The 26,964-nt window shown below is 28.7% G+C and overlaps 1 long non-coding RNA gene across 2 annotated transcripts; it reads left to right on the plus strand.

Annotated features, from left to right (window-relative positions):
* The first annotated feature begins 1,059 nt into the window (after positions 1 to 1,059).
* LOC144844674 (uncharacterized) lies at positions 1,060 to 26,691 on the plus strand. Of its 2 annotated transcripts, XR_013612455.1 has the most exons (9): positions 1,060 to 1,246; positions 2,065 to 2,136; positions 2,347 to 2,427; positions 2,719 to 2,782; positions 4,027 to 4,103; positions 4,336 to 4,499; positions 4,672 to 4,763; positions 5,115 to 5,577; positions 26,329 to 26,691. It is a non-coding gene; the product is annotated as an uncharacterized LOC144844674 (long non-coding RNA). The 2 variants fall into 2 exon arrangements; XR_013612454.1 differs by having other exon boundaries at positions 1,062 to 1,246; positions 4,336 to 4,763; positions 26,329 to 26,689.
* The last annotated feature ends 273 nt before the right edge of the window (positions 26,692 to 26,964 follow it).

The raw sequence follows: 26,964 nt of genomic DNA on the forward strand, positions 1-26,964 counted from the left end.
GAGCAAACGGCCAAAAACGTCTTGAGAATTTAAATTTTCAAATTACGATAACTTTTCTAAAAATGATCGAAATTTGATCGGATAACCACATTTATAAAGACATTTTAATAGAGTTTACCCTATCATCAGCTTATATTTTCTTATCACGCACTTTTTGAAATATTGGTTTCTGAATCATGCCTACTTATCGGGTAGTAGTTTTGATAGGCCTGATTTGACAACAACCAACCTTAACCGTCTTGAACTTCTAATTTTTTTTTTACTTATCCGATTTGAAATTTCTTTTTTGTATACGATAGAAGATCATATAAAGAACGTGTATACGAAATTTCATCGATTTATCTTAATTTTAAGTTACTTAAAAAAAATAATTCTATATTGAATTTTTTCGCGAAAAATTGGGATGTCATTTTGCTACGTACCAAAACTCAAATAGTCATTGCGTTTAACGTATTTACTCAATAAATATAATTTTTGTACAATGTGTTCATATATATTGTTGGATTATGTGTGCCAAATTTGGATTTATAAAACTAAAAAAATTCGGAGATATTTAAAAAATATTGCTCATTTTGGCCGTTTGCTACGTATTTTCTTAATTTTTAAAATGTATTTACAACGTGGTTACTTTACGAACACAAACTATTTTTAGGTATGTTAGTCTATGTTTAACATACTATCGATCTGCTATTTTGATTTTTTGAATTTAAGCGTGCTTATATTTTTAATAAAAACCGACTTTTTTAGATTTTGTGGTCGCTAGAACTCAAATATAATTGTCTCGTTCACTCAAAGTTTATTATAAATGTAAAATGACTTATTAAAATATCTTAACTATTATTAAATAGCAATTTACATAATGAACAGCTTTATTTTCATTATTAGTCATCATTTAGTTAGCAAATGATAATTTTAAAAGTAAATATTACAATTTTTCGGAATTTTGTTTTCATTCTAAAATTGTAAAACGTTTCAAATTTAAGGACTTGTGGCAGGTCTTGTATTAAATTACGATTTATTTTGTTTAACATACTAGAAACAAAAATTCCTTTAATATGTGTAATTATTAAAACATTCTGCATCTACTAGACGTTGATTTTATTGATTTATATAGTTTTAAAACTGTTAAATTGGCGATTAAATGTCACGAAATTTTAAAATCCTAAGCATTTTCACTGGAACCCAGCATCCTAGGCCTAACAGCATCAACAGCCTACAGTAAACTATAGAATAAACCAGGTATACCGTAAGTTGTTATTTATTTTTGTTGTAATATAGATTTTTTAAATAGTTATAGTTTAATGTTATATATTTAATGTTATTATCTGACTCTCTGGCGGTAATCTATGAGAGGTAAATAGGGGCCTAGGCCTTAGGTCTATGATGCACACAAAGTGCCAAACCTTGTGTACGGCCCGGGGGTCTCACACGCCCTGCCCAGGCGGCCTAATTAGGCTTACCGCTTAGGCCTCGTTCTACATTAGGCCTAGGCCCTAGTGTCTGTTTACAGGTTTGTAAGTGCATAAACAGAGTAGGCCTAGACCTAACTTTTCTGGAATCTAGGCATAGGATAGGCACTGACTAGGCCTTTGTCTAGAAATAAGCACTTATTATTTACAACTTTTTAGCCTGGCTTGGGGCCTACTGTAGGAGGCCTAGGCCTACTCCTCTAGCCTAGTCTAGCTAGGAGGCATAGCCTATCTTAGGCTAGGCTAGGCCTAGGTAGTACTCAGTGCTAGAAGCCTGCCTAGGCCTAGATGTAGCCTACATCCTAAAACTAGACTAGGCCTAGGCTAGAACCTCTAGTAACGGCTTTGACAGGTATCTAGGCCCTACCTACATTATGTATGTTAGGGCCTATCTGACTTCTAGCATAGGCCTAGCCTAGACATTTACAGAAGGTGTACTGTAGTAGGTTTCCCTTCTACATCATTAACAGCTAGCTTAGAACAAGCCCCGCATTAAATCAAGCATCCATCCTAAGTATTTTTAACATAATTTTGTAATACTATTATTCACGAATTAAACATACTATTATGACTTACAAAGCAAATTAATTTTTAGTTTTAGTGTCCGGTTTGGAGTATTCAATCAACTACTCAATTTCTGATGACTCAATAATCAATTTAACTTCAGGTATTTTAAGTCTCAAGCTTATTCAACTTATGTTTAATGTGACTAACAACATATAAAAATACAATTACTTTTAGGTCATAAAAATAACAATTACTCCTTAAAAGTATAAATAAACATTAATTCAATCCAAATAATGGTAGCAAAAGAGATGTTTTAAAATAGTAACTATTAAATACTGTTGTGTTGACTGTATTCAGTTTTTTTTTTCAGTGAAACACATTATGGTACAAATGGAGAAAAATATATCTAGAAGAGAGGAAAATAACAAGATGAAGGAGCAGGAAAAATATGGTATACTTGTCATTAGTTCATGTTAAAACAAAATGACTATTGAACTATTTTAAGCCCAATTAAATACAACAAAGCACCCAAGTCAATGACATGAAATGTAATTTAACAGGTGTCTTAAATTAATTCTAAAGCCAATACAAAGCAAATACATTTACAATTAAAATGAAGTGAGAAAAGTGTAATGTAACAGTCAGAATTGTTAAAAATGTAATATAAATAAAATACAAAATTAAAACTTTTATTTTAGACAACTTCTAATGTTTATTAAAATGTGCTTTTTCATTTTTTCAGTTACTGCTGTGGTTTCAAACATCCTCCACTTCACATACAAGTTAATGGCTTATTAATAATTAAGGTAATCAGTAAACTCATTATAAATGTTTTGCTTTAATTTACTAACAATGTTTCATTTATCTACTAACCATACATAAACACACTCACACACCAACATACACAAAACACCTTTTAGAATAGCTTGTATTTAATGTAGGACAAAATTAAACATAACAATGTAGTTGTAGACCAAAGTTAAACACAGCAATGCAGTTCAATTAGTTGTTGTAGGACAAAATTAAACACAACAAAAGTTTGATCTAGGCTTATTAGTTGTAGGACAAAATTCAACACCAATAAAGCTTAGTTAGTTGCTTAAAATTAAACGGAGGAATACAGTTCAGTTTAGTTTATATTATTTACTGTATATAAAATTTAAACGGAGCAATGTAGTTTAGTAGTTGGTTGTAGAACAAATTTACACAGAAGAATGCAGTTCAGTTGAGTTTAGTTATTTACTGTATAGGGAAAAAAAATAACAGAGGAATGAAGTTTAGTTTTAGTTGGTTGTTGGACAAAAATGAACAGTTTGGTTAATTGTTGTATGACAAATGCAGACACAGCAATACAGTTCAGTTTAGTTATTTACTGTAGGAAAAAATAAACACATAAATATTGCAGTTTGTAGGACAAAATTGGTTTAGAAATCATTTATTGACACAACATTAAACTAGTTAGACATGTGTAGCGGTACATTTATTATAGAACACAATTAAGAGTACATATTTAGACAATCTGAAAGTATAATTGGTTGAGAAATCATCTATTAAACAAACCAATAATACAGGACATTCAAGTAGTTAGACATGTGTAGTGGTACAGTTATTATAGAACACAATTAAGAGTACATATTTTAGACAATCTGAAAGTGTAATTGGTTGAGAAATCATCTATAAAACAACCCAACAATACAGGACATTCAAGTAGTTAGACATGTGTAGTGGTACAGTTATTATAGAACACAATTAAGAGTACATATTTTAGACAATCTGAAAGTGTAATTGGTTGAGAAATCATCTATAAAACAACCCAACAATACAGGACATTCAAGTAGTTAGACATGTGTAGGGGTACAGTTATTATAGGACACAATTAGGAGTTTGTTGTAGGACACAATTAAACACAGCAGTTTAGTTAAGTTAGAACAAGCCTCGCATTAAATCAGTAATCAAACACCCATCGTAAATATTTTAAACATAATTTTGTAATACTATTTTCACGAATTAAAAATACTATATATGACTTATAATGTAAATTAATTTTTAGTTTTAGTGTCCGGTTTGGAGTATTCAATCAACTAGCCTATTCAATTTCTGATGACTCAATAATCAACTTAACTTCAGGTATTTTAAGTCCCACGCTTAATCAACGTTTTAATGTTACTAACAACATATGAAAATACAATTATTTTTAGGTCATAAAAATAACAATTACTCCTTAAAATTATAAATAAAGTAATAAATAATAATAATTCAATCCAAATAATGGTAGTAGGCCTAGTGGTAACAAAAGAGATTTCTTAAAATAGTAACTATTGAATGCTGTTGGTGTTGACTGTATTCAGTTTTTTTTCAGTGAAAAACATGATGGTACAAATGGAAAAAAGATCTAGAAGAGAGGAAAATTACAAGATGAAGGAGCAGAAAATATATGGTTGAATATATGACTAAAATCATACCTTACATTAAAACAATCAATTAAATTAATATTTTATATTACAATAAAGCATGAAATCAATGGTAGGACATGTAATGAGGCCAGTCAAACTAATAACATATAGCATTGAAATAGAGTAAATGTAAAATAAAGAGGTAATTTAGGTGGAAAAATGCTAATAAAAAAAACAAAAACTGCTAGTACTACAAGTAAAAATGTTTATTCACATATTTTTTTTATTAATTATATTTTCAGCCTCTGCAATGATTAGTACCAAGTATTGTTAATCAGTCACCACTTCTCATGCTTTCAACAAGTCTTACTTCACAATTTGATGTCTTTTAAAGGTAATTGGTCATCGCTTTATGTTTTAAACCATCAGATAATAGTAATAATTGTAGCAGTACAATTAGAAATTAAATTTACATTACATTTATCAAACAAAATGTCTAATGTGATTAGTTGACAACACAATTACAAAAGACAGTAAAAAAGTAGTTAATTTGAAATGCCCAAATTCAATTTAGCTTTCCCTTCTCCATCAGCTGTTCTTGTTTGGGTACATTGTTAAAAATCACAATATATGGTACACAGAAATACAGTCTGTTTAGGTCATAAAAATGAATAATGCACTAAAAATGTTATTAGTTTTATTAGTATACTAATGACTATGAATATAATGGGTTTTTTTTAAACAGTGATAATGGATAAGAAAGAGGATAATCTAGAAGTGGAAGTGGAAACAAGATGAATAATACATTTAGGAAGAAAAAAAAGGAGATGGTTGAATATAACTAATAGTCTATATTTTCATACACATTAATTCATGTTAAAACAAAATGACCATTAAACAATTTTAAGCCCAATTAAATACAACAAAGCACCCAAGTCAATGACTAGAAATGTAATTTAACAGGTGAAATTAATTCTAAAGCCAATACAAAGCAAATACATTTACAATTAAAAATGAAGTGAGAAAAGTGTAATGTAACACATCTGAGAATTGTTAGTAAAGTATTATATTTCAAATCCAAAATTAAAACTTTTTTTTAGACAACTTCTAATGTTTATTAAAATGGGCTTTTTCATTTTTTCAGTTACTGCTGTGGTTTCAAACATCCTCCACTTCACATACAAGTTAATGGCTTATTAATAATTAAGGTAATCAGTAATCTCATTATAAATGTTTTGCTTTAATTTACTAACAATGTTTCATTTATCTACTAACCATACATAAACACACTCACACACCAACATACACAAAAGACCTTTTAGAATAGCTTGTATTTAATGTAGAACAAATTAAATCTTCTTGTAGACCAAAGTTAAACATAGAAATGCAGTCAGTTTAGTTAATTACTGTAGGGAAAAATTAAAAACAGCAATACAGTTCAGTTAGTTGTTGTAGGACAAAATTAAACTAAGGAATACAGTTTAGTTTAGTTATTTACTGTAGAGAAAAATTAAAAGCAGCAATGTAGTTTAGTTGGTTGTAGAACATATTTAAACTGGGGAATACAGTTCAGTTTAGTTATTTTCTGTATAGGAAAACAATTAAAAACATCAATTCAGTTTAGTATAGTTTAGTTAATTGTACTGTAGGAAAATTTAAACACAGCAATGGAATTTAGTTGGTTGTGAAACAAAAGTGAACATAGTTTAGTTTGGTTAATTGTTGTAGGACAAATGTAGACACAACAATGTAGTTTAGTTTATTTGGTTGTAGGACAAATGCAGACACAGCAGTTCAGTTTAGTTATTTACTGTAGGAACAAATAAACACGAGGATGCAGTTTAGTTTAGTTAGTTGTAGGACTTAATTTATTCATAAATAATATATTGACACAATTAAACACAGCAGTTTAGTTTATTTGGTTGTAAGACAAAATTAAACAGAGCAATTCAGTTTAATTTAGTTGTTTGTAGAACAAAACTAAACAGAACTGTTTAGTTTAATTGGTTATAGGAAACAGGTAAACACAGCAGTTCAGTTTAGTTTAGTTTAGTTGGTTGTAGAACAAAATAAACAGAGCAGTTCAGTTCAGTTTAGCTTAGTTGGTTTTAGAACAAAATTAAACAGAGCAATTCTAATTTAGCTTAGTTAGTTGTAGAACAAAATTAAACATAGCAGCTCAGTTTAGTTTAGTTGGGTGTAGAACAAAATTAAACAGAGCAATTCTAATTTAGCTTAGTTAGTTGTAGAACAAAATTAAACATAGCAGCTCAGTTTAGTTTAGTTGGTTGTAGAACAAAATTAAATAGAGAAGTTTAGTTTAGTTTAGTTGGGTGTAGAACACAATTAAACACAGCAATTCAGTTCAGTTTAGTTGGTCGTAGGAGAAATTTAAACACAGCAATGCACTTCAGTTTAGTTAGTTGTTTAGGACAAAATAAAACAGCAAATCTAACACTGTTGAGAAATCATCTATTGGACAACACAATAATACAGGACATTCAAGTAGTTAGACATGTGTAGGGGTACAGTTATTATAGAACACAATTAAGAGTACATTGTAGTTTGATCTATTGGTTGTAGGATAAATTTAAACACAGCAATGCAGTTCAGTTTAGTTAGTTGTTTAGGGCAAAATTAAACACAGGAATGCAGTTCAGTTTAGTTAGTTGTTTAGGACAAAATTAAACACAGCAATGCAGTTCAGTTTAGTTAGTTGTATGAGAAATTTAAACACAGTAATGCAGTTTAATCAGTAATTATTTGGGTAATTTAAACACAACATGTGTTTAATATTCTAGGAATGTTTAGTTGATTTGATGATAGTAGATGTAGTTGATAATAATTAGTTATTGTTCACCTGATTCAAACACAATAAATGTAGTTGATTATTCAGTAATTGGTTTGGTAATTTAAACACAACATGTGTAGTTTAATATTCAGGAATGTTCAGTTGATTTGATGATAGTAGATGTAGTTGATAGATAATTAGTTATTGTTCACCTGATTCAAACACAATAAATGTAGTTGATTATTCAGTAATTGTTTGGGTAATTTAAACACAACATGTGTTTAAATATTTAGGAATGTTTAGTTGATTTGATGATAGTAGGGGTAGTTGATAATTAGTTATTGTTCACCTGATTCAAACACAATAAATGTAGTTGATTATTCAGTAATTGTTTGGGTAATTTAAACACAACATGTGTAGTTTAATATTCAGGAATGTTTAGTTGATTTGATGATAGTAGATGTAGTTGATAATTAGTTATTGTTCACCTGATTCAAACACAATAAATGTAGTTGATTATTCAGTAATTGTTTGGGTAATTTAAACACAACATGTGTAGTTTAATATCTAGGAATGTTTAGTTGATTTGATGATAGTAGATGTAGTTGATAATTAGTTATTGTTCACCTGATTCAAACACCATAAATGTAGTTGATTATTCAGTAATTGTTTGGGTAATTTAAACACAACATGTGTAGTTTAATATTTAGGAATGATTAGTTGATTTGATGATAGTAGATGTAGTTGATAATTAGTTATTGTTCACCTGATTCAAACACAATAAATGTAGTTGATTATTCAGTAATTGTTTGGGTAATTTAAACACAACATGTGTAGTTTATTATCTAGGAATGTTTAGTTGATTTGATGATAGTAGATGTAGTTGATAATTAGTTATTGTTCACCTGATTCAAACACCATAAATGTAGTTGATTATTCAGTAATTGTTTGGGTAATTTAAACACAACATGTGTAGTTTAATATTCAGGAATGTTTAGCTGATTTGATGATAGTAGATGTAGTTGATAATTAGTTATTGTTCACCTGATTCAAACACCATAAATGTAGTTGATTATTCAGTAATTGTTTGGGTAATTTAAACACAACATGTGTAGTTTAATATTTAGGAATGATTAGTTGATTTGATGATAGTAGATGTAGTTGATAATTAGTTATTGTTCACCTGATTCAAACACAATAAATGTAGTTGATTATTCAGTAATTGTTTGGGTAATTTAAACACAACATGTGTAGTTTAATATCTAGGAATGTTTAGTTGATTTGATGATAGTAGATGTAGTTGATAATTAGTTATTGTTCACCTGATTCAAACACCATAAATGTAGTTGATTATTCAGTAATTGTTTGGGTAATTTAAACACAACATGTGTAGTTTAATATTCAGGAATGTTTAGCTGATTTGATGATAGTAGATGTAGTTGATAATTAGTTATTGTTCACCTGATTCAAACACAATAAATGTAGTTGATTATTCAGTAATTGTTTGGGTAATTTAAACACAACATGTGTTTAAATATTTAGGAATGTTTAGTTGATTTGATGATAGTAGGGGTAGTTGATAATTAGTTATTGTTCACCTGATTCAAACACAATAAATGTAGTTGATTATTCAGTAATTGTTTGGGTAATTTAAACACAACATGTGTAGTTTAATATTCAGGAATGTTTAGTTGATTTGATGATAGTAGATATAGTTGATAATTAGTTATTGTTCACCTGATTCAAACACCATAAATGTAGTTGATTATTCAGTAATTGTTTGGGTAATTTAAACACAACATGTGTTCAATATTTAGGAATGTTTATTTGATTTGATGATAGTAGGGGTAGTTGATAATTAGTTATTGTTCACCTGATTCAAACACAATAAATGTAGTTGATTATTCAGTAATTGTTTGGGTAATTTAAACACAACATGTGTAGTTTAATATTCAGGAATGTTTAGTTGATTTGATGATAGTAGATGTAGTTGATAATTAGTTATTGTTCACCTGATTCAAACACAATAAATGTAGTTGATTATTCAGTAATTGTTTGGGTAATTTAAACACAACATGTGTAGTTTATTATCTAGGAATGTTTAGTTGATTTGATGATAGTAGATGTAGTTGATAATTAGTTATTGTTCACCTGATTCAAACACCATAAATGTAGTTGATTATTCAGTAATTGTTTGGGTAATTTAAACACAACATGTGTAGTTTAATATTCAGGAATGTTTAGCTGATTTGATGATAGTAGATGTAGTTGATAATTAGTTATTGTTCACCTGATTCAAACACAATAAATGTAGTTGATTATTCAGTAATTGTTTGGGTAATTTAAACACAACATGTGTTTAAATATTTAGGAATGTTTAGTTGATTTGATGATAGTAGGGGTAGTTGATAATTAGTTATTGTTCACCTGATTCAAACACAATAAATGTAGTTGATTATTCAGTAATTGTTTGGGTAATTTAAACACAACATGTGTAGTTTAATATTCAGGAATGTTTAGTTGATTTGATGATAGTAGATATAGTTGATAATTAGTTATTGTTCACCTGATTCAAACACCATAAATGTAGTTGATTATTCAGTAATTGTTTGGGTAATTTAAACACAACATGTGTTCAATATTTAGGAATGTTTATTTGATTTGATGATAGTAGGGGTAGTTGATAATTAGTTATTGTTCACCTGATTCAAACACAATAAATGTAGTTGATTATTCAGTAATTGTTTGGGTAATTTAAACACAACATGTGTAGTTTAATATTCAGGAATGTTTAGTTGATTTGATGATAGTAGATGTAGTTGATAATTAGTTATTGTTCACCTGATTCAAACACAATAAATGTAGTTGATTATTCAGTAATTGTTTGGGTAATTTAAACACAACATGTGTAGTTTATTATCTAGGAATGTTTAGTTGATTTGATGATAGTAGATGTAGTTGATAATTAGTTATTGTTCACCTGATTCAAACACCATAAATGTAGTTGATTATTCAGTAATTGTTTGGGTAATTTAAACACAACATGTGTAGTTTAATATTCAGGAATGTTTAGCTGATTTGATGATAGTAGATGTAGTTGATAATTAGTTATTGTTCACCTGATTCAAACACCATAAATGTAGTTGATTATTCAGTAATTGTTTGGGTAATTTAAACACAACATGTGTAGTTTAATATTTAGGAATGATTAGTTGATTTGATGATAGTAGATGTAGTTGATAATTAGTTATTGTTCACCTGATTCAAACACAATAAATGTAGTTGATTATTCAGTAATTGTTTGGGTAATTTAAACACAACATGTGTAGTTTAATATCTAGGAATGTTTAGTTGATTTGATGATAGTAGATGTAGTTGATAATTAGTTATTGTTCACCTGATTCAAACACCATAAATGTAGTTGATTATTCAGTAATTGTTTGGGTAATTTAAACACAACATGTGTAGTTTAATATTCAGGAATGTTTAGCTGATTTGATGATAGTAGATGTAGTTGATAATTAGTTATTGTTCACCTGATTCAAACACAATAAATGTAGTTGATTATTCAGTAATTGTTTGGGTAATTTAAACACAACATGTGTTTAAATATTTAGGAATGTTTAGTTGATTTGATGATAGTAGGGGTAGTTGATAATTAGTTATTGTTCACCTGATTCAAACACAATAAATGTAGTTGATTATTCAGTAATTGTTTGGGTAATTTAAACACAACATGTGTAGTTTAATATTCAGGAATGTTTAGTTGATTTGATGATAGTAGATATAGTTGATAATTAGTTATTGTTCACCTGATTCAAACACCATAAATGTAGTTGATTATTCAGTAATTGTTTGGGTAATTTAAACACAACATGTGTTCAATATTTAGGAATGTTTATTTGATTTGATGATAGTAGGGGTAGTTGATAATTAGTTATTGTTCACCTGATTCAAACACAATAAATGTAGTTGATTATTCAGTAATTGTTTGGGTAATTTAAACACAACATGTGTAGTTTAATATTCAGGAATGTTTAGTTGATTTGATGATAGTAGATGTAGTTGATAATTAGTTATTGTTCACCTGATTCAAACACAATAAATGTAGTTGATTATTCAGTAATTGTTTGGGTAATTTAAACACAACATGTGTAGTTTATTATCTAGGAATGTTTAGTTGATTTGATGATAGTAGATGTAGTTGATAATTAGTTATTGTTCACCTGATTCAAACACCATAAATGTAGTTGATTATTCAGTAATTGTTTGGGTAATTTAAACACAACATGTGTAGTTTAATATTCAGGAATGTTTAGCTGATTTGATGATAGTAGATGTAGTTGATAATTAGTTATTGTTCACCTGATTCAAACACCATAAATGTAGTTGATTATTCAGTAATTGTTTGGGTAATTTAAACACAACATGTGTAGTTTAATATTTAGGAATGATTAGTTGATTTGATGATAGTAGATGTAGTTGATAATTAGTTATTGTTCACCTGATTCAAACACAATAAATGTAGTTGATTATTCAGTAATTGGTTTGGTAATTTAAACACAACATGTGTAGTTTAATATTCAGGAATGTTCAGTTGATTTGATGATAGTAGATGTAGTTGATAGATAATTAGTTATTGTTCACCTGATTCAAACACAATAAATGTAGTTGATTATTCAGTAATTGTTTGGGTAATTTAAACACAACATGTGTTTAAATATTTAGGAATGTTTAGTTGATTTGATGATAGTAGGGGTAGTTGATAATTAGTTATTGTTCACCTGATTCAAACACAATAAATGTAGTTGATTATTCAGTAATTGTTTGGGTAATTTAAACACAACATGTGTAGTTTAATATTCAGGAATGTTTAGTTGATTTGATGATAGTAGATATAGTTGATAATTAGTTATTGTTCACCTGATTCAAACACCATAAATGTAGTTGATTATTCAGTAATTGTTTGGGTAATTTAAACACAACATGTGTTCAATATTTAGGAATGTTTATTTGATTTGATGATAGTAGGGGTAGTTGATAATTAGTTATTGTTCACCTGATTCAAACACAATAAATGTAGTTGATTATTCAGTAATTGTTTGGGTAATTTAAACACAACATGTGTAGTTTAATATTCAGGAATGTTTAGTTGATTTGATGATAGTAGATGTAGTTGATAATTAGTTATTGTTCACCTGATTCAAACACAATAAATGTAGTTGATTATTCAGTAATTGTTTGGGTAATTTAAACACAACATGTGTAGTTTATTATCTAGGAATGTTTAGTTGATTTGATGATAGTAGATGTAGTTGATAATTAGTTATTGTTCACCTGATTCAAACACCATAAATGTAGTTGATTATTCAGTAATTGTTTGGGTAATTTAAACACAACATGTGTAGTTTAATATTCAGGAATGTTTAGCTGATTTGATGATAGTAGATGTAGTTGATAATTAGTTATTGTTCACCTGATTCAAACACAATAAATGTAGTTGATTATTCAGTAATTGTTTGGGTAATTTAAACACAACATGTGTTTAAATATTTAGGAATGTTTAGTTGATTTGATGATAGTAGGGGTAGTTGATAATTAGTTATTGTTCACCTGATTCAAACACAATAAATGTAGTTGATTATTCAGTAATTGTTTGGGTAATTTAAACACAACATGTGTAGTTTAATATTCAGGAATGTTTAGTTGATTTGATGATAGTAGATATAGTTGATAATTAGTTATTGTTCACCTGATTCAAACACCATAAATGTAGTTGATTATTCAGTAATTGTTTGGGTAATTTAAACACAACATGTGTTCAATATTTAGGAATGTTTATTTGATTTGATGATAGTAGGGGTAGTTGATAATTAGTTATTGTTCACCTGATTCAAACACAATAAATGTAGTTGATTATTCAGTAATTGTTTGGGTAATTTAAACACAACATGTGTAGTTTAATATTCAGGAATGTTTAGTTGATTTGATGATAGTAGATGTAGTTGATAATTAGTTATTGTTCACCTGATTCAAACACAATAAATGTAGTTGATTATTCAGTAATTGTTTGGGTAATTTAAACACAACATGTGTAGTTTATTATCTAGGAATGTTTAGTTGATTTGATGATAGTAGATGTAGTTGATAATTAGTTATTGTTCACCTGATTCAAACACCATAAATGTAGTTGATTATTCAGTAATTGTTTGGGTAATTTAAACACAACATGTGTAGTTTAATATTCAGGAATGTTTAGCTGATTTGATGATAGTAGATGTAGTTGATAATTAGTTATTGTTCACCTGATTCAAACACCATAAATGTAGTTGATTATTCAGTAATTGTTTGGGTAATTTAAACACAACATGTGTAGTTTAATATTTAGGAATGATTAGTTGATTTGATGATAGTAGATGTAGTTGATAATTAGTTATTGTTCACCTGATTCAAACACAATAAATGTAGTTGATTATTCAGTAATTGTTTGGGTAATTTAAACACAACATGTGTAGTTTAATATCTAGGAATGTTTAGTTGATTTGATGATAGTAGATGTAGTTGATAATTAGTTATTGTTCACCTGATTCAAACACCATAAATGTAGTTGATTATTCAGTAATTGTTTGGGTAATTTAAACACAACATGTGTAGTTTAATATTTAGGAATGATTAGTTGATTTGATGATAGTAGATGTAGTTGATAATTAGTTATTGTTCACCTGATTCAAACACAATAAATGTAGTTGATTATTCAGTAATTGTTTGGGTAATTTAAACACAACATGTGTTGTTTAATATTTAGGAATGTTTAGTTGATTTGATGATAGTAGATGTAGTTGATAATTAGTTATTGTTCACCTGATTCAAACACAATAAATGTAGTTGATTATTCAGTAATTGTTTGGGTAATTTAAACACAACATGTGTAGTTTAATATTCAGGAATGTTTAGCTGATTTGATGATAGTAGATGTAGTTGATAATTAGTTATTGTTCACCTGATTCAAACACAATAAATGTAGTTGATTATTCAGTAATTGTTTGGGTAATTTAAACACAACATGTGTTTAAATATTTAGGAATGTTTAGTTGATTTGATGATAGTAGGGGTAGTTGATAATTAGTTATTGTTCACCTGATTCAAACACAATAAATGTAGTTGATTATTCAGTAATTGTTTGGGTAATTTAAACACAACATGTGTAGTTTAATATTCAGGAATGTTTAGTTGATTTGATGATAGTAGATATAGTTGATAATTAGTTATTGTTCACCTGATTCAAACACCATAAATGTAGTTGATTATTCAGTAATTGTTTGGGTAATTTAAACACAACATGTGTTCAATATTTAGGAATGTTTATTTGATTTGATGATAGTAGGGGTAGTTGATAATTAGTTATTGTTCACCTGATTCAAACACAATAAATGTAGTTGATTATTCAGTAATTGTTTGGGTAATTTAAACACAACATGTGTAGTTTAATATTCAGGAATGTTTAGTTGATTTGATGATAGTAGATGTAGTTGATAATTAGTTATTGTTCACCTGATTCAAACACAATAAATGTAGTTGATTATTCAGTAATTGTTTGGGTAATTTAAACACAACATGTGTAGTTTATTATCTAGGAATGTTTAGTTGATTTGATGATAGTAGATGTAGTTGATAATTAGTTATTGTTCACCTGATTCAAACACCATAAATGTAGTTGATTATTCAGTAATTGTTTGGGTAATTTAAACACAACATGTGTAGTTTAATATTTAGGAATGATTAGTTGATTTGATGATAGTAGATGTAGTTGATAATTAGTTATTGTTCACCTGATTCAAACACAATAAATGTAGTTGATTATTCAGTAATTGTTTGGGTAATTTAAACACAACATGTGTAGTTTAATATCTAGGAATGTTTAGTTGATTTGATGATAGTAGATGTAGTTGATAATTAGTTATTGTTCACCTGATTCAAACACCATAAATGTAGTTGATTATTCAGTAATTGTTTGGGTAATTTAAACACAACATGTGTAGTTTAATATTTAGGAATGTTTAGCTGATTTGATGATAGTAGATGTAGTTGATAATTAGTTATTGTTCACCTGATTCAAACACAATAAATGTAGTTGATTATTCAGTAATTGTTTGGGTAATTTAAACACAACATGTGTTGTTTAATATTTAGGAATGATTAGTTGATTTGATGATAGTAGATGTAGTTGATAATTAGTTATTGTTCACCTGATTCAAACACAATAAATGTAGTTGATTATTCAGTAATTGTTTGGGTAATTTAAACACAACATGTGTAGTTTAATATCTAGGAATGTTTAGTTGATTTGATGATAGTAGATGTAGTTGATAATTAGTTATTGTTCACCTGATTCAAACACCATAAATGTAGTTGATTATTCAGTAATTGTTTGGGTAATTTAAACACAACATGTGTAGTTTAATATTCAGGAATGTTTAGTTGATTTGATGATAGTAGATGTAGTTGATTTGATGATAGTAGATGTAGTTGATAATTAGTTATTGTTCACCTGATTCAAACACCATAAATGTAGTTGATTATTCAGTAATTGTTTGGGTAATTTAAACACAACATGTGTAGTTTAATATTTAGGAATGATTAGTTGATTTGATGATAGTAGATGTAGTTGATAATTAGTTATTGTTCACCTGATTCAAACACCATAAATGTAGTTGATTATTCAGTAATTGTTTGGGTAATTTAAACACAACATGTGTAGTTTAATATTCAGAAATGTTTAGTTGATTTGATGATAGTAGGGGTAGTTGATAATTAGTTATTATTCACCTGATTCAAATAAATTCAATAAATGTAGTTGATTAATGAGTTGGACACAATTAAACATAGCAATTCAGTTTAGTTTAGTTGGTTTTAGGACACAATTAAACAGAGTAATTCAGTTCAGTTTAGTTGGTTGTAAGACACAATTAAACATAGCAATTCAGTTTAGTTTAGTTGGTTGTAGGACACAATTAAACACAGCAGTTCAGTTCAGTTAAGTTTAGTTGTTTGTAGAACAAAATTAAACACAGGAATGCAGTTCAGTTTAGTTGGTTTTAGGAGAAATTTAAACACAGCAATGCAGTTTACTTTAGTTAGTTGTTTAGGGCAAAATTAAACACAGGAATGCAGTTCAGTTTAGTTGGTTGTAGGAGAAATTTAAACACAGCAATGCAGTACAGTTTAGTTAGTTGTTTAGGGCAAATTTAAACACAGGAATGCAGTTTAGTTGGTTGTAGGAGAAATTTAAACACAGCAATGCAGTTCAGTTTGGTTAGTTGCTTTAGGACAAAGTTAAACAAAGGAATTCAGCTTAGTTTAGTTAGTTACTTTACGACAGAATTAAACAGAGGAATGCAGTTTAATGTTAGTTGTTTAGGGCAAAATAAAACAGCAAATCTAACAGTTTAATTGGTTGAGAAATCATCTATTAGACAAAACAATAATACAGAGCATTCAAGTAGTTAGACATGTGTAGGGGTACAGTTATTATAAAACACACTTTGGAGTACATATTTTAGACAAATATAAAAGTATAATTGGTTGAGAAATCATCTATTAGACAACTAAAAAATACAGGACATTCAAGTAGTTAGACATGTGTAGGGGTACAGTTATTATAGAACACAATTAAGAGTACATATCTTAGACAAATCTAAAAGTATAATTGGTTAAGAAATTATCTAGTAGACAACAAAACAATACAGAACATTCAAATATAGACATGTGTAGGGGTACAGTTATTGTAGAGCACAATTTTTCGTTTTATCTATTGGTTGTAGGAGAAACTTAAACACAGCAATGCAGTTCAGTTTAGTTAGTTGTAGGAGAAATTTAAACACAGCAATGCAGTTCAGTTTAGTTAGTTGTTTAGGACAAAATTAAACACAGGAATGCAGTTCAGTTTAGTTAGTTGTTTAGGACAAAATTAAACACAGCAATGCAGTTCAGTTTAGTTAGTTGTTTAGGACAAAATTAAACACAGGAATGCAGTTCAGTTTAGTTGGTTGTAGGAGAAATTTAAACACAGCAATACAGTTCAGTTTAGTTAGTTGTTTAGGGCAAAATAAAACAGCAAATCTAACAGTGTAATTGGTTGAGAAATCATCTATTGGACAACACAATAATACAGGACATTCAAGTAGTTAGACATGTGTAGGGGGACAGTTATTATAGAACACAATTAGGAGTACATATTTTAGACAATGCTAAAAGTATAATTGATTGAGAAATTATCTATTGAACAACTCAACAATACAGGACATTAAAGTAGTCAGACATGTGCAGGGGTACAGTTATTATAGAACACAATTATGAGTAAATATTTTAAACAAATCTGAAAGTATACTAGGTTGAGAAATCATCTATTGAACAATTTCACAATACAGGACATTAAACTAGTAAGGCAAATGTAGGGGTGCAGTTATTATATAACACAATTAGCAATTAGGACACAATTAAACAGAGCAATTCAGTTGAGTTTAGTTTGTTGTAGAACACAATTAAACACAGCAGCTCAGTTTAGTTTTGTTGGTTCTAGAACAAAATTAAACAGAGCAATTTAGTTTAGTTTGTTGGAGGACACAATTAAACAGAGAAATTTAGTTTAGTTTAGTTGGTTGTAAGACACAATTAAACATAGCAATTCAATTTAGTTTAGTTGGTTGTAGGACAAAATTAAACACAGCAGTTCAGTTCAGTTTAGTTGGTTGTAAGACACAATTAAACATAGCAATTCAGTTTAGTTTAGTTGGTTGTAGGACACAATTAAACACAGCAGTTCAGTTTAGTTTAGTTTAGTTTGTTGTAGAACAAAATTAAACACAGCAGTTTACTTTAGTCTAGTTTGTTGTAAAACAAAATAAACAGAGAAATTCAATTTAGTTTAGTTTGTTGGAGGACACAATTAAACACAGCAGTTCAGTTTAGTCTAGTTGGTTGTAGAACAAAATTAAACCGAGCAATTCAGTTTAGATTAGTTGGTTGTAGGACATAATTAAACACAGTTGTTCAGTTTAGTTAAGTTGGTTGTAGAACACAATTAAACACAGCAATTCATATTTAGACAAATCTAAAAGTATAATTGGTAGTTAAACATGTGTAGGGGTAGAGTTCTTATAGATCCCATTTAGGAGTACATATTTTAAACAAATTTAACAGAATAATTGGTTAAGAAATTATCTATTAGACAACACAATAATACAGAGCATTCAAGTAGTTAGACATGTGTAGGGGTACAGTTATTATAGAACACAATTAAGAGTACATTGTAGTTTGATCTATTGGTTGTAGGATAAATTTAAACACAGCAATGCAGTTCAGTTTAGTTAGTTGCTTAAGGACAAAGTTAAACAAAGGAATTCAGTTTAGTTTTGTTAGTTACTTACAACAAAATTAAAGAGAGGAATGCAGTTTAATTTAGTTAGTTGTTTAGAGCAAAATAAAAAACAGCAAATCTAACACTATAATTGGTTAAGAACTTTTAGACAAAACAATTATACATGGTACAGTTTTTATAGAACACAATTAGGAGTAAATATTTTAGACAAATCTGAAGTAAAATTAGTTGAGAAATTCTATATGAAACAACCCAATAATACAGGACATTCAAGTTGTTAGACATATGTAGGGGTACAGTTATTATAGAGCACAATCAAGAGTACATATTTTAGACAAGTCTAACAGTATAATTTGGTTGAGAAGTCATCTAATAGACAGGAAATTCTAGTAGTTCAAATTTGTAGGGAGGGGTACAGATATTATAGAACACAATTAGGAGTACATATTTTAGACAAATCTAACATTACAACTGGTTGAGAAATCATCTATAGAACAACTCAATAATACAGGACATTCAAGTAGTTAGACAAAACAATTATACATGGTACAGTTATTATAGCACACAATTAAGAGTACATATTTTAGACAAATCTGAAGTATAATTAGTTGATAAATCATCTATTGAACAACTCAACAATACAAGACATTCAAGTAGTCAGGTTACAGTTATTATAGAGCACAATTTAGAGTAAATATTTTAGACAAATTTAACAGTACAATTGGTTGAGAAATAATCTATTGAACAACCCAATAATGCACATTTCACATTCAACTAGTTACACATGTGGTTCTAGAACAAAATTAAACTGAGCAATTTAGTTTAGTTTGTTAGAGGTCACAATTGAACACAGCAGCATAGTTTAGTTGGTTGTAGGACAAAATTAAACACAGCAGCTTAGTTTAGTTGGTTGTAGGACCAATTTAACACAGCAGCACAGTTTAGTTTAGTTAGTTGTTTAGGACAAAATTAAACACAGGAATGCAGTTCAGTTTAGTTGGTTGTAGGAGAAATTTAAACACAGCAATACAGTTCAGTTTAGTTAGTTGTTTAGGGCAAAATAAAACAGCAAATCTAACAGTGTAATTGGTTGAGAAATCATCTATTGGACAACACAATAATACAGGACATTCAAGTAGTTAGACATGTGTAGGGGGACAGTTATTATAGAACACAATTAGGAGTACATATTTTAGACAATTCTAAAAGTATAATTGATTGAGAAATTATCTATTGAACAACTCAACAATACAGGACATTAAAGTAGTCAGACATGTGCAGGGGTGCAGTTATTATAGAACACAATTATGAGTAAATATTTTAAACAAATCTAAAAGTATACTAGGTTGAGAAATCATCTATTGAACAATTTCACAATACAGGACATTAAACTAGTAAGGCAAATGTAGGGGTGCAGTTATTATATAACACAATTAGCAATTAGGACACAATTAAACAGAGCAATTCAGTTTAGTTTAGTTTGTTGTAAGACAAAATTAAACACAGGAATGCAGTTCAGTTTAGTTGGTTTTAGGACACAATTAAACAGAGCAATTCAGTGTAGTTTAGTTGGTTTTAGGACACAATTAAACATAGCAATTCAGTTTAGTTTAGTTGGTTTTAGGACACAATTAAACAGAGTAATTCAGTTTAGTTTAGTTGGTTGTAAGACACAATTAAACATAGCAATTCAGTTTAGTTTAGTTGGTTGTAGGACAAAATTAAACACAGCAGTTCAGTTCAGTTCAGTTTAGTTGGTTGTAAGACACAATTAAACATAGCAATTCAGTTTAGTTTAGTTGGTTGTAGGACAAAATTAAACTCAGCAGTTCAGTTCAGTTCAGTTTAGTTGTTTGTAGAACAAAATGAAACAGAGAAATTCAGTTTAGTTTAGTTGGTTTTAGGATACAATTAAACAGAGCAATTCAGTGTAGTTTAGTTGGTTTTAGGACACAATTAAACATAGCAATTCAGTTTAGTTTAGTTGGTTTTAGGACACAATTAAACAGAGTAATTCAGTTTAGTTTAGTTGGTTGTAAGACACAATTAAACATAGCAATTCAGTTTAGTTTAGTTGGTTGTAGGACACAATTAAACACAACAGTTCAGTTTAGTTTAGTTTGTTGTAGAACAAAATTAAACACAGCAGTTTACTTTAGTCTAGTTTGTTGTAGAACAAAATAAACAGAGAAATTCAATTTAGTTTAGTTTGTTGGAGGAAACAATTAAACACAGCAGTTCAGTTTAGTCTAGTTGGTTGTAGAACAAAATTAAACAGAGCAATTCAGTTTAGATTAGTTGGTTGTAGGACATAATTAAACACAGTTGTTCAGTTTAGTTAAGTTGGTTGTAGAACACAATTAAACACAGCAATTCATATTTAGACAAATCTAAAAGTATAATTGGTAGTTAAACATGTGTAGAGTTCTTATAGATCCCATTTAGGAGTACATATTTTAAACAAATTTAACAGAATAATTGGTTAAGAAATTATCTATTAGACAACACAATAATACAGAGCATTCAAGTAGTTAGACATGTGTAGGGGTACAGTTATTATAGAACACAATTAAGAGTACATTGTAGTTTGATCTATTGGTTGTAGGATAAATTTAAACACAGCAATGCAGTTCAGTTTAGTTAGTTGCTTAAGGACAAAGTTAAACAAAGGAATTCAGTTTAGTTTTGTTAGTTACTTACAACAAAATTAAAGATAGGAATGCAGTTTAATTTAGTTAGTTGTTTAGAGCAAAATAAAAAACAGCAAATCTAACACTATAATTGGTTAAGAACTTTTAGACAAAACAATTATATATGGTACAGTTATTATAGAACACAATTAGGAGTAAATATTTTAGAAAAATCTGAAGTAAAATTAGTTGAGAAATTCTATATGAAACAACCCAATAATACAGGACATTCAAGTTGTTAGACATATGTAGGGGTACAGTTATTATAGAGCACAATCAAGAGTACATATTTTAGACAAGTCTAACAGTATAATTTGGTTGAGAAGTCATCTAATAGACAGGAAATTCTAGTAGTTCAAATTTGTAGGGAGGGGTACAGATATTATAGAACACAATTAGGAGTACATATTTTAGACAAATCTAACATTACAACTGGTTGAGAAATCATCTATAGAACAACTCAATAATACAGGACATTCAAGTAGTTAGACATGTGTAGGGGTACAGTTATTATAGCACACAATTAAGAGTACATATTTTAGACAAGTCTAACAGTATAATTTGGTTGAGAAGTCATCTAATAGACAGGAAATTCTAGTAGTTCAAATTTGTAGGGAGGGGTACAGATATTATAGAACACAATTAGGAGTACATATTTTAGACAAATCTAACATTACAACTGGTTGAGAAATCATCTATAGAACAACTCAATAATACAGGACATTCAAGTAGTTAGACAAAACAATTATACATGGTACAGTTATTATAGCACACAATTAAGAGTACATATTTTAGACAAATCTGAAGTATAATTAGTTGATAAATCATCTATTGAACAACTCAACAATACAAGACATTCAAGTAGTCAGGTTACAGTTATTATAGAGCACAATTTAGAGTAAATATTTTAGACAAATTTAACAGTACAATTGGTTGAGAAATAATCTATTGAACAACCCAATAATGCACATTTCACATTCAACTAGTTACACATGTGGTTCTAGAACAAAATTAAACTGAGCAATTTAGTTTAGTTGGTTGTAGGACCAATTTAACACAGCAGCACAGTTTAGTTTAGTAATTAAACAGAGAAATTTAGTTTAGTTGGTTTTAGGACACAATTAAACAGAGCAATTCAGTTTAATTTAGTTGGTTGTAGGACAAAATTAAACACAGCAGCTTAGTTTAGTTGGTTGTAGGACCAATTTAACACAGCAGCACAGTTTAGTTTAGTAATTAAACAGAGACATTTAGTTTAGTTGGTTTTAGGACACAATTAAACATAGCAATTCAGTTTAGTTTAGTTGGTTGTAGGACAAAATTAAACACAGCAGTTCAGTTCAGTTCAGTTTAGTTGGTTGTAAGACACAATTAAACATAGCAATTCAGTTTAGTTTAGTTGGTTGTAGGACAAAATTAAACACAGCAGTTCAGTTCAGTTCAGTTTAGTTGTTTGTAGAACAAAATGAAACAGAGAAATTCAGTTTAGTTTAGTTGGTTTTAGGACACAATTAAACATAGCAATTCAGTTTAGTTTAGTTGGTTTTAGGACACAATTAAACAGAGTAATTCAGTTTAGTTTAGTTGGTTGTAAGACACAATTAAACATAGCAATTCAGTTTAGTTTAGTTTGTTGTAGGACAAAATTAAACACAGCAGTTCAGTTCAGTTCAGTTTAGTTGGTTGTAAGACACAATTAAACATAGCAATTCAGTTTAGTTTAGTTGGTTGTAGGACAAAATTAAACACAGCAGTTCAGTTCAGTTCAGTTTAGTTGTTTGTAGAACAAAATGAAACAGAGAAATTCAGTTTAGTTTAGTTGGTTTTAGGACACAATTAAACATAGCAATTCAGTTTAGTTTAGTTGGTTTTAGGACACAATTAAACAGAGTAATTCAGTTTAGTTTAGTTGGTTGTAAGACACAATTAAACATAGCAATTCAGTTTAGTTTAGTTGGTTGTAGGACAAAATTAAACACAGCAGTTCAGTTCAGTTCAGTTTAGTTGTTTGTAGAACAAAGTGAAACAGAGAAATTAAGTTTATTTTAGTTGGTTGTAGGACACAATTAAACACAGCAGTTCAGTTTAGTTTAGTTTGTTGTAGAACAAAATTAAACACAGCAGTTTACTTTAGTCTAGTTTGTTGTAGAACAAAATAAACAGAGAAATTCAATTTAGTTTAGTTTGTTGGAGGACACAATTAAACACAGCAGTTCAGTTTAGTCTATTTGGTTGTAGAACAAAATTAAACCGAGCAATTCAGTTTAGATTAGTTGGTTGTAGGACATAATTAAACACAGCAGTTCAGTTTAGTTAAGTTGGTTTTAGAACACAATTAAACACAGCAGTTCAGTTCAGTTATTTGTAGAACAAAATGAAACAGAGAAATTCAGTTTAGTTTAGTTGGTTGTAGGACACAATTAAACAGTGCAATTCAGGTTAGTTTAGTTGGTTGTAGGACAAAATTGGACACAGCAGTTTACTTTAGTCTAGTTTGTTGTAGAACAAAATAAACAGAGAAATTCAATTTAGTTTAGTTTGTTGGAGGACACAATTTAACACAGCAGTTCAGTTTAGTTTAGTTTGTTGTAGAACAAAATTAAACACAGCAGTTTACTTTAGTCTAGTTTGTTGTAGAACAAAATAAACAGAGAAATTCAATTTCGTTTAGTTTGTTGGAGGACACAATTAAACACAGCAGTTCAGTTTAGTCTAGTTGGTTGTAGAACAAAATTAAACCGAGCAATTCAGTTTAGATTATTTGGTTGTAGGACATAATTAAACACAGCAGTTCAGTTTAGTTAAGTTGGTTGTAGAACACAATTAAACACAGCAATTCATATTTAGACAAATCTAAAAGTATAATTAGTTGAGAATTCATCTATTAGCCAAAACAATAATACAGAGCATTCAAATATTTAGACATATGTAGGGGTAAAGTTATTGTAGACAACAATTAAGATAATATATTTTAGACAAATTTAAAAGTATAATTGGTTGGGAATTTATCTAGTAGACAACAAAACAATACAGAACATTCAACTATTTAGACATGTGTAGGGGTACAGTTATTATAGAACACCATTAAGTGTACATATTTTAGACAAATCTAAAAGTATAATTGGTTAAGAAATTATCTAGTAGACAACACAATAATACAGAACATTCAAATATTTAGACAAGTGCAATTCAGTTTAGTTTAGTTGGTTGTAAGACACAATTAAACATAGCAATTCAGTTTAGTTTAGTTGGTTGTAAGACAAAATTAAATAGAGAAGTTTAGTTAAGTTGGTTGTAAAACAAAATTAAACAGAGCAATTCAGTTTAGTTTAGTTGGTTGTAGGACAAAATTAAACACAGCAGTTCAGGTAATAGGACACAATTAAGAGTAAATATTTGAGACAAATCTAACAGAATAATTGGTTGAGAAACTATCTATCTAATCTATTAGACAACACAATATTACAGCACATTCAAGTAGTTAAACATGTGTAGTGGTAGAGTTATTATAGAACCCATTTAGGAGTACATATTTTAAACAAATTTAACAGAATAATTGGTTAAGAAATCATCTATTAGACAACATAATAATACAGAGCATTCAAGTAGTTAGACATGTGTAGGGGTACAGTTATTATAGAACACAATTAAGAGTACATTGTAGTTTGATCTATTGGTTGTAGGATAAATTTAAACACAGCAATGCAGTTCAGTTTAGTTAGTTTAGGGCAAAATTAAACACAGCAATGCAGTTCAGTTTAGTTAGTTGCTTAAGGACAAAGTTAAACAAAGGAATTCAGTTTAGTTTTGTTAGTTACTTACAACAAAATTAAAGAGAGGAATACAGTTTAATTTAGTTAGTTGTTTAGAGCAAAATAAAAAACAGCAAATCTAACACTATAATTGGTTAAGAACTTTTAGACAAAACAATTATACATGGTACAGTTATTATAGAACACAATTAGGAGTAAATATTTTAGACAAATCTGAAGTATAATTAGTTGAGAAATTCTATATGAAACAACCCAATAATACAGGACATTCAAGTTGTTAGACATGTGTAGGGGTACAGTTATTATAGAGCACAATTAAGAGTACATATTTTAGACAAATCTAACAGTATAATTTGGTTGAGAAATCATCTAATAGACAGCACAATAATACAGGCAATTCTAGTAGTTCACATTTGTAGGGAGGGGTACAGATATTATAGAACACAATTAGGAGTACATATTTTAGACAAATCTAACATTACAACTGGTTGAGTAATCATCTATAGAACAACCCAACAATACAGGACATTCAATTAGTTAGACATGTGTAGGGGTACAGTTATTATAGCACACAATTAAGAGTACATATTTTAGACAAATCTGAAGTATAATTAGTTGATAAATCATCTATTGAACAACTCAACAATACAAGACATTCAAGTAGTTAGGTTACAGTTATTATAGAGCACAATTTAGAGTAAATATTTTAGACAAATTTAACAGTACAATTGGTTGAGAAATAATCTATTGAACAACCCAATAATACACATTTCACATTTAACTAGTTACACGTGTGTAGGGGTACAGTTATTATAGCACACAATTTTAGACAAATAATTTGTTTAGAAATCATCCATTAGACAACACAACGACACAGGACATTCAAGAAGTTAGACATCTGTGGGGATACAGTTATTATAGAGCACGATTAAGAGTACAGCTGTATTTTAGACAATTCTAACAGAATAATTTGTTTAGAAATCATCTGGTAAACAACACATCAGTACAGAACATTTAAGTAGTTAGACATCTGTAGGGGTACAGTTATTATAAAACATATATACTAGACAAATCTACCAATACAACTGTTTTAAAAATCATTTATTAGACAATAAAACAATACAGGACACTTAACTAATTTCTTAGAAAAAAACAATTACAAATTTAATTATACACCCAAATGCAAAAACCAAAAGTAACTATTGTTAAACAACTGTACTTTTAGTAGTATTACTGATACAATTTTAATGTTTGCAGTCAATTAAATGAACACTTTACATGCTTATTGTGAAATCTGGTTAAATCCTGCAATATTCTTCTACCCACAGTGTGTTGCTGTTTGGACTGTCATTGAAGGAGCATTTTCATAGAATGAGCATACTGAAGTAGAAGTCTAAATGTATTCACCTATTCATTTGAAACTCATCAGCATTATACAGCAGCAGCTCCATAGTGTTTGGTTGCATGAATGATTGGCCAGGACTTGTATTCAATGACATTTTTTAACAAACGTTAAAAGCATAGATGCTTACATAGGCCTTAATTCTTTAGCCTTTCCAGGTTAAACTATTGAATTTGTTACCTTTTATAAGAAATAATTATTTTGAATTAATTTAAGCTCTTCCCTTACAGTTTGTTTTTTAGTATTTTGTAAGTTTTATTTTAATTTGTTATTAAATTAAATCAAAGATGAAATAAAGTTATAAAAGTTGTCTTCAATTCTGTGTGCACCTGCTTTTATCTAATACATACAGCTACATATGAAGATTTAACTATTTAAAAAGCTCATCATCCTAAAGTTAAATGACTTAATTAATTTTATTAATCTTCAGTGTTCATGTTTTTGGAAGACAGTACATCTTTAAGTCAATGCGATTGGTTTTTTTAAACTGGTTATATATACTTGTTAAACCTTATTTCTGATTTACTTTAAACTGAAACCTTTGTTTTGCTGAAAAGGGTCA

Source organism: Antedon bifida, chromosome 6 (genome assembly GCF_963402885.1).
Source record: "Antedon bifida chromosome 6, ecAntBifi1.1, whole genome shotgun sequence".
Taxonomy (NCBI): Eukaryota; Metazoa; Echinodermata; class Crinoidea; order Comatulida; family Antedonidae; genus Antedon; species Antedon bifida.